Below are 10,470 nucleotides of genomic sequence, written 5' to 3' on the forward strand. Positions count from 1 at the left end.
GAATTTCAGGTCCAGGCTTGACATCTAGACCGCCGACAAGGATTTTGCTGTGGCAGTCCATCAGAGTTGTTCCGCCTCGGAGAATTTCAGGTCCAGACTTGACATCTAGACTGTCGACAAGGAATTTTGCTGTGGCAGTCCATCAGAGTTGTTCCGCCTCGGAGAATTTCAAGTCCAGACTTGACATCTAGACTGTCGACAAGGAATTTTGCTGTAGCAGTCCATCAGGGTTGTTCCGCCTCGGAGAATTTCAGGTCCAGGCTTGACATCTAGACCGTCGGCAAGGAACTTAGGAAGATATCCTGGTCACCGACAAGGATTCGGAGAATTTTATCCTTCAAAACTTCTGTTCCCACTGATGACTTGGTCCTTGGAAGGCATTGTGGCAGCCGGTACGGATTTAATCATAGTTTTGTTTCCTACTGAAGATTATGACTATTGAGAATGACATTCTTGTTTAAACAAGATTTAAAGTTGTAGGCATGAAATTTTACTTGATAATACATTGATCCACTGTTTTTATTTAAAATGATGATTATTGAAGTGCAGTTTTGAAAATTTTACAGTAGCTTGGTCTGACTTTAAATTTTGAATGAAATTACGTTTCACTTTCCATAACCATAGTTACTGATGTCAACAATAAAAAATTAAGAAGTTGACTATCCTGTTAATTTTAGCACCTTTATACCAATTGCTTGCTAAATAATCTTTAGTACTATCGCTAGCCAGTACACACTATGGTGTCACCCACAATCAACATTTTAAACGTTCAATAACTGTCCACTTTGAATCCGTGTCCACAGTAATCCGAACGCACGCTAGTCCGAACGACCTTCAGTCTGTATTTTTAGATTTTTATGTTTACAATTTTAAATCCAGTGTGAGCCACCGAGCATTATATCATTAGTTGTAGAGTGTTTCTGATAGTTTATTAATATTTCCTCATATAAAGCAAACATCAAAGGCACGCCTTTACAAGTTGCTAACCTTTACCTTCAATATACTAAATTATTTTGAGTACTCCCAATGTCACTCGCAATGTCAGTGTATCTCTGAATATCGCCATATTTCAATTCAACTGCCATTCAGAAAGTATTTTTGTAACGAAGTTATATAAAACTCGAAAACTTATGTACATTTAAAAGATTAATATAATTATCTTTGTAAATAATAAGGCAATGCTTTTATTTTGGGAAGTTCTTATCTCCCTATAAATTGTATTTGTATTTTTATCAAGCCGCATATAAACATTGTCCCGTAACTCTTTTTGCAAAAGTGTTCTACCAACAGCACAGTAAACTTTATTTCAAAATTTAAAAATTTTCAAACCAGATACAAATGTTTGAAAATTTGACCAAACATTTGATACAAAATAATAGAATACAAAATGGTGGTAAGGAAACTTTTAGGTGCATGTAATAATAAACAGTTGCAATTTACCTTATGCTGGAATCTCCGGGAGATATTTAGGATTTTCACGATCACAACCCCCAGAATCCATAACCACTACAGACCAAAAATGTATGTAATATATATATATATATATATATATATATATATACATATATATATATGTGTGTATATATACGAGTATTTATTTGTTTATATATATATATATATATATATATATATATATATATATATATATATGGCTATTTTAACAACTACCAACCATAAATAAAAGAAACAAGGTTTTTGTTATTCCAGGTTTTTATCTACTATTATTAATTTGATCTATATTCTTGATATTTAGAATTGCTATTTATCGTTACAATTTCCATTTTTAATATTTATTTGCATTCCATTTTTATCACTCTTACTTGGTAATGTCTTATCATTACTGCTTATAAAGTATATCTGTATCCGGTAAAAGGGGTTTATATTAATATAATTTTAAATGAATACAAAACAAATTATTACATTTGTAAATTTATAGTGGCAAGAGAATAATGTACGCTACATCAATATGAGCGCAACATTCAGCGCCGTACGACTGGTGCGCAGTAACATCTCGCCACAATGTCCGGTCCGGCTGCACGCAGTTGACACAAAGACCCTAGTAGACTAAAAGAACCTCTGAACAGTTAAAAGTAGGTCGTTGTCTCAACGACCCTCTTACTATATTTTATCCATTGAGTTAAAAATGGGTTGTTTTCGCTACGACCCTTCTTCACATTGCTTATACATTTCTCCATTTTGGTCCGTTGACACAAAGAATGGTTGAGTAAAAGACCTGGTTCTTTCAATATAAGCATTTAATATAATTTAGGGTCGTTGAGACAACGACCCATCTTTTGAAATATTAAACTAAACTGGCAAAAAGTGGCGTTGTTGCTACGAACCCAGTTGAGTAATTGACCCTTTTCATTCATTTTACTGGGTCGTTGTCACAACGAACCTATGTAGAAAATCTTAAATATCAAAATGGGGTCGTTGTCTCAACGACCTGTAGACTAAATGACCCTGTCTTATTTGTTATTTTCTCAGAAAGGGTCGTTGAGTCAACGATTAGTAGTGTAAAAGACCCGTCACCACTGTTGGAACTTGTTGTTCAGTCCTAACCATTGTTAGCCCTAACTCACATATTTGACCACTGTGGTCTGAAATACCTTCGTTTACGACCCGGACCTTGACGATGTCGCTGAGATCTTGGGTGACACAGCACATGTCTATGGAGGAAGACGAGACACTGGTTATCCTGGTTGGTGGGAGGAGTAGTCTGTGAATGTTGAAGGTCGCTAGTACATCTTCAAGTTTCCTTCTTTTCTGTTGATGGGTCCAGACAATCTATGTTAAAATCCCCGATGATTACAATGGAAACATTTGGGGAGGTCCAGAGCTTCAAGGTATTTTCCAGCATTTGAAGAGCAAGGGTTATCGATGCTTTATTCTTTCGTGGTGGCCGATAAACCCCAAGGATATAAACGAATCTGCTCTTACTTAGGCTGATGGTTACAGCAGAGACTTCCACTATCAAGGGGATGCTGTGGTGTTCAATTTCCAATGAATTTATTTCATTTTCATTATTTACATGTTTGAAAATCGCTACTCCACCTTTGTTAATGTTTTGCCTACAGAAAGCTGATACAAGGTTATACTCCTCCAGTCGAGTGTTCTTCATAGTTTCCTCATCCTGACCATGCTCAGTGACAACTATTATATCAGGTGAAAACGATGCAAGTAGGTGGTTGAGTCTTTCTATCTTGTTGCTGATTCTGTCTGTATTTTGGTGAAAGATGATAAGATTTGATGCGTCTTTCTTTCCGAGCTCACGAAGTGCCTGCCTCGTTTGGCTCGCTGTTTCCACTTCTCTTTGATGGTCAGAGCCTCCCCCAAAAAAGAAGTTTTCAACATTGACTCTTCTCTAAGTATTGGTGCCGACACGTTTTCATGGAATTCCTCAATAATGTTGGAGGTAGATCTTTCCGTTACATGACTGTTTAACAATTCTGAACGTTTCTTCCCGTTTTCTTCTACAGCTTTGGATGTTTTCTGCATGCGTAAGAACTCTTCTAAGTTGTTGTTGAAGAAATCCTCAAAGGTTTCGCCTTCTTTAAGAAGTTTAGCCGTGCAAGGAGGTATCCTCTTGACACATTTTTTTTGTTTAACAATAAAATAAGGATCATCAGGAATCTGGGGAGCGGGTGACTTGGGCGCAGTCCCAAAATCAGTTTCCATAAGCGAACTTAGCTTTATTTCCATTAAAGATAACCTTTGGTCCATCATTTGTTGCCCATTTGACAATTCGGACAAGTCCTTCAAAACGTTGTTCAGCTTCTGTACATGATAATTGCTAACTCCTTGATCGTTCATTAGGGTTTCAGGGGTTTCGTCACACTTCCTTGTATTTTTTTCAAAGTTCTCGATTTTCCGTTTTAAGTGTAGTATTTCCACGTCCCCATCCTGAATGATCTTCATTTGCTCCAGGTCATATTCATCAAATACACTTTGAAGTTTGGATTTCTCATCTTTTAACTTCAATATTTGTTTTTGTCCATCCTCGACCAGGGACGAAAGCTCGTCTATTTTAACGTGCAGGTTCACAATCTTTTCAGAAAGATGTTCTATTTCTGATTCCTTTACTGAAATTTCATTTTTACAGTGTAAAATTTCTGCTTTTAATTGACCATTTTCATCCAGCAGCGCATTTCCTATTTCCCCAGCTAGTTTGAGAGCAAGGTCATTTTCCACTTCATTTTCAGTCATTAATTTGGACTGGTTCAGCTCGCTAGTTAGTTCATCAAGCGTTTTCCCCTGGGGTGATTTTGTGAAGAGGTAATTTGCACGCTAAGTCGTCGTTTTTATAATTGTAAAAAGCTCTTTGGTCCATTACAAAAGGGACAAAACCAAGTTTTATAGCCTTTTGCCTGTTTATTTATCTTGGAGTAGTGGTCTGCCGTCATCCCCATGCACAATCTATGGTACCAAACACTACAGGGGCCGTCGCATAGAACTCCCTCGTCACTCTCCAAAACCATACTATCACATAGTGGGCATATGGTTATTTCTTTTTTCTTTGCTTTAGATCTTAAATCCATGCTGAATAGCTTGTAAGTTGTAATTTATACTATACATTAATTATCTTATTTTAAGTTGAAATTTGGCTAAAAGTGTTAAGTGGCTAAAGTAAATAATTACCAAAATTTTCTAAAGCAACCTAACCAAACCAGCTTTCTTTGCATTTCCAATATTCGTGAGACTTTAATAAGCGGCCTACACTCGTTATTCAATTGTTATTATTGAACTATTCAATATATTAAATTCGTTATTATATATTAATCGTACAAAACAAGAATTATAACACATTTACAACAAGAATTTAATACATTATAATTTTTAATAAAATAAATTTAACAGTAACATTATAAAGTAACAACCAATTATGGCTTAGACTTACACATTAGAAATAAGCTACAATATTTATAGGTTGTGCGGATAGCAGTGAGAAACCGCTTTTGTAAAGGCAGGAGCCAAACCCATGTATATCTAGAAATTTATCACATAATTTCCTCATATTCATCGTAATTTTCAAATTCTCAAATTAGTTACTTGTTGATGTTTATTGTTTACATGACAAATGACTGTACAACTAATAAGTAGGAGTAAGTTTTGTAAATAAATTGTAATATTGAATTATTCATTCGGATAAAAACAATCAAAGGAATTGATAAAAACAACCGAATAAAGAGTGTAGGCTGCTTATTAAAGTCTACCCCCAACATTTATTATGTGTTTTTTTTCTCTTTTTCCAACCTTACTTTGCAACATATTGGAGTAGGATGGGAATTGACGATAATATGTACAATAAATGTAAAGATGAATAAGAGTTTAGACCTGATATTTAGACTTTCAATTATATTCAAGAGTAATAGCCTATGGGTAGGGTACGATAAGCGGACCCGGTTTTTTATATAGAAATTTGCAAACGATATTACTTAATCATAACCATCGATGTAATCAATCGATACTGATTAATTATTTTGAACAACTTAAATAATCAACAGCTGTAAACACTTTCAAATAATACAAGTAAGGTAATATTTCAATTTTACATAAGTAACATTTGATTATTAACCCTTTGAGTCCGGAGCATCGCTATTAGCGATCCTGCATTATATGCAAGAAATGCCAGAATCGCCATTTGTGACTTCTGCAGTAACGCTTATATTTTATCTAGTATTTATCTAAATTGGCTCAATGACTATACATACGCATTCCAAAGGCTTCAATGTAACTTTTGATGTAGGTTTTGTTGCATTTTGGTTAGATTCGGATTTTTATGGCGGTTGTAAAGTGAGCGCATCAGTCAAGTTTAGAATCGACCACTAGGCGGACAAGCCGTCACATGTTTTATTTGCGCTGCTGTTTATTTCACAAATGATATTGAAAGTTTTTAAGTGTAAATGGGTTTGTAGTGTTAGTATCTTCAAATTATTTCGTTTGTGTATGTTGTTCTAGCCTGTGTGTAAGTATAACAATGACTTGACCGTGAGTTAAGGCGATCGTAAGCATCTAGTACTTTACATTTGTATAGTTTTTATGTTTTTTGTATTTGTTCAGTGATATTTATAAACAATGAGTCATAAAAACATTGCTGACAATGAAGACCTAGTATTGCAGGCATTAAATTTAAGCATTAGCAGTGTAGACAATACATAGAGTGTTAGGTTAGAAAATTTCTAGTTTTGTAGTGTTTCCAAACTTATTTATAAGTTTAAAAAAAGTTTTTATAAAGAATTAAATGGAGTATAAGATAGAATAACTAAAAGTGAAAAAATAAAATATTTCAATAACACTAAGTTGTGTCAAAATAAAAAACAAAATGTATTTGCTCATAGTTTTTGTTAATGATTTTTTTTTATTTGTATAAAAACGTTAAATAGGTGATCAATGTATTATATGTATAAAGAAAATATATTTATCTAAAAAAAAAAAGAAAACGCAAGACATTATACTAATAAATAAATTTGTTATGAATTTTTAACCAGACCCTTGCAGAATCAGACATTTTCGCTTGGCATTTTATGCATACCATATAGCAAAATGCTGCGGCACTCAAAGGGTTAAAAAATGGCAGTCAATTTTAGAAAACTACACAACATTGCTTTGAAAGATAAGACATGTTTTACGTGGCTTCAACATGTTGGACTCGTAGCGAAAAACGCATAATGTGAAATTTGTGGGAAAGAAACTTGGAACTGTAACTGTGAGAGGAGCAAATATGGTCGTCTTCAGTATTCCTAATTTTGGTTATAATAATTTGTTTCATCACTGTAAATATTAAATTCATATTTTAATTTATAACAAATGATTGTTATTGAGGACTATAGACACTTTTATATCAATTGACAGTCTAGGATTTGAGAGATGCGAATATTAGGTATTGATGATTAAATTCTTAGATATAAAAAAACCGGGTCCACTTATTGTACCCTACCTTAACCTATTATTAAAAATCATAAGTTACCTCTGATGACTTGAACTTTGACGTGTGTACGCATGACGATTCTCAAATGGACAATAACCAGGTCCAGCTTCAACAACGGTGTTAGTTTCGCACAAGACAGGAGGACCAATAGCAGTAGCATTCTTAGGAGTGCACTCTAATCTCAATTTATGACCAATGTCAGCAGTAGCAGGAATATAAACAAAACTTTCTCCAACAACTGGCCAGTTTGTTCAAGTCTTCCTTATTACTGGATTTCTGTGTTGGGGATGAAACTTTATCAACACTTTTGTTTCTTGACTTCATCCAAATGAATGATGATAAAGATTTGTCTGTGTATTTTGTCTCAAAGCAATTTGTGTATATTGGGAACCCTGCCATTATACTTGTGGGAAGAGTCATCTGATCAATCCAAGGTGAATTAATAGCAACATTGTAATCTATTCCCATCATTTTTAGTTTTAAAGAACCAAAAGGGTACTTGTTTGTAAAAAAAAACATCCTTACACAATTCAGAGTCGGGAACTGTATCTTCACCAGAAAATAGTTGAACAACGACGTTGGCAACTTTTTTGTCTTCATCATTTTGTTCTTTCTTTCGTTTTTTCTTCAGCTTTATATCAACAATTTTTTCAAGATTTACAGTTACTCGTGCCAAAAAACACTGAATTGTTTCCTCGGAGCGTCTTTCAAAATTAAACTGTCTGTTGACATTAACAGATTCATTTATATATTGGAAGCTTACTTTAAATTTATCAGATCCAGTAATTAAGTGAACATATGCTGTTTTTGATCCAGACATATTAAGTTTATTCTTGTGGATGAACCTGAAACTCATCAAATTTTGTAAACATCTGAAATCATTAGCAAAGTACTTAAATCTGAGAAATACCATTTCAAGAGTCACTAAGAAGAATCTTATTCTTATACGTATTAGATTTGCGTTAATCAATCTTGTATTATAAACAAATTAAAAAAAAACTTTTAAAAAGTAAAATATTTCAATGTATAGCAACACAAATATTGCGTTATAACCTAAAACTCCACTACATAATATAATAAGATCCACTTAATTACAAATATCTCATAATTTAGGTGTAATCTAGATAACATATAGTAGCAGTGCACTTCAGAACTTGAAAAACACTTCATATGAGCTATCAAAAAGTATTTTAGAAAACAAGTTCCTTCAAATTTAAATAAAGTAAACACGTTACCTCCACTAAGATAACCACTACACCACAATGGAGGACGACAGAACAGACGACGAGAGACCACACTACCTTTGACGTACTTTTTTCTTCGTGTTGTAACAGTAACTAGTTTTGGCTTGACATAAAGTCATGATGCCTTCAAATTTACATTAGCAATTCATTATGAATTAAGCGTAATCATTAAACATGAAATTAATGCTTCGTTCTAATAACCTTTTCTACGTAGACAATGTACTTTACAGGAACTTTGAAAGCGTATTTACGTTGCAATAATTTCAAACTCAACATCTCTTTATTCCGAAAACAATTACATGTTAAGTACATGTAATGTCATTGATTTCCTTTACATTAGCTATTTATACTTTAGTAGTTTGATAGGTACTTGGTCTTCCGATCATATGTTAGTTTGGTTATTTAAACGCATATGTGACAGAAGCGGCCAAGTACAATATAATTGATCGTAAAAAGTAAGCGCTCTGTGGTGTAGTGGAAGCACACTCGCCTGAGAAGTGACAGATCCGGGTTCGTGTCCTGGCGGAGCAAGTACTTTTGTGATTCAATGTTTATTGAAATACATACATATCTGATTTCTAAGATCGCCGTATAAAAATCTAGAAATCTGTTATAATTAATTGATGACAATGGTAGGTATCAGATTATTTGTTGCGTGGTTGAGTTAGATGATAAGGTATTTTATTTTAATTAATTTCATTATTTTTTATAGTGTTATATTTTTGTTTGTATAGTTAATTTAGTAAGTTCATTGTTTGTAGAGATGTGCTAAAAATAGGTTACTCCGCAGTTACCGCTACAAGTACTCTCAACAACCGGTTACAAATATTGGTTACATAGTACTCGTCAGTTACAATGTACTCAGAAGTTACAAAGAATTCATCAGTTACTAATTATTCCAGAGTTCCCCCGTTACAGCGATTCACCAATTCCACATGCACATGAGTACAGGTGGGATATTATGTTACCCTTTTATTAGAGTTACTTATGACAGTACTAATAGTATGAGGTTCATTTCTAAATATTACATACAAAAACACAATATAAATATAAGAAAACGGAACCAACTGTAACAATAATATCAACAAGAGCAATAATAATAAAATTGTACAATTAAAAAAATTATGGTTGCCTGTAAAGTCGGTTTTACGGGCGAAGATTTTACGTGACAACGTCTTTTTCTCGGTAGAATATTTATTGATATGAATATTATTAAATTGCACAATAGGAACAAGGAATTGAATGAAAATAAGAATTGCACAAATTTTAACTATAGAAATATATTTTGTTTGCTAAAACATTGTACATAATTTGAAATTAATTAAAATATGTTATTGTAAATGGTAAAGTTGAATAAAACATTTACTAAAATTGGAATTTGAAATTCTTGCTAAACACAGTTAAATTCTAACTCCGCGCGTGGTGATTGGTCGGTTTAGTTCGTTTGTTTGGTCGCACTGTTATGACAGGTTAGAGGTTATAATTTGTTATTTTAAATGTTTGACTAGCAATACGCGCTGTTTCTTCTCAATCGACTGAATTACGATTGATTGCAGAGTGATTTAAACTAATAATTTACTTAACACTATCAACATTTGTCAATAGTATGACATAACCTATAAACTCAGTTTCTCAACTTTTGTGTCAATCTAACAATTAATCAATCAATCATAGTTTACGATAATGAAATATCAGTGTACAATTATTTACCTGTATTGTTGTAGTTGTTGTAAATGACGAATCTAAGCACTCCACATTTTCACGAATAAACATAGTTATCTGCTTTATCCCGTGCGGCGGACCCACAGTTATCTGCTTTATCCCGTGCGGATCCCGTGCGGCGGACCCACTGGACGGGCATCGTAAACGTTACCGGGCGTTACACTTTTTCATGAGTGACTCCGAGCCGCAACCTAATTTAAGACGTTGTCACGTCAAAATCTTTAATTTCACTTGAACATAAAATACATTTAATAAAACAAATCAAAGTACCTATTTTATCGAATGATTCAGGATAAAAATTATCAATAAAAAGTTATTTGTAAACTGCAGGGAGCATTATCGTATTCGTAGAGACATAGAGTAACTACACTTAAACGCTGCCACTTACATCTAAAAGTTACTAGTTTTAATTACTTGAAGTAACTGTAACTTTAACATTAAACGTGATGGAGACTAAGTACGTAACTGTAACGGGAAGAGTACTGTAACGGAGACTGAAGTTTTAGTAACGGCTACTTTTTGGATACATATATAACTGGTACAAAGTAACCGCTACGAGTCCCGTCACAATCTCTA

At 33.6% G+C, this 10,470-nt stretch overlaps 1 pseudogene; it reads right to left on the bottom strand.

Moving 5' to 3' along the window:
• LOC124371832 overlaps nt 1–8,054 on the bottom strand; it is a 41,388-nt pseudogene extending 33,334 nt beyond the window's left edge.
• Nucleotides 8,055–10,470: the final 2,416 nt, after the last annotated feature.

This window comes from Homalodisca vitripennis, unplaced genomic scaffold (assembly GCF_021130785.1).
Source record: "Homalodisca vitripennis isolate AUS2020 unplaced genomic scaffold, UT_GWSS_2.1 ScUCBcl_2096;HRSCAF=6505, whole genome shotgun sequence".
Taxonomy (NCBI): Eukaryota; Metazoa; Arthropoda; class Insecta; order Hemiptera; family Cicadellidae; genus Homalodisca; species Homalodisca vitripennis.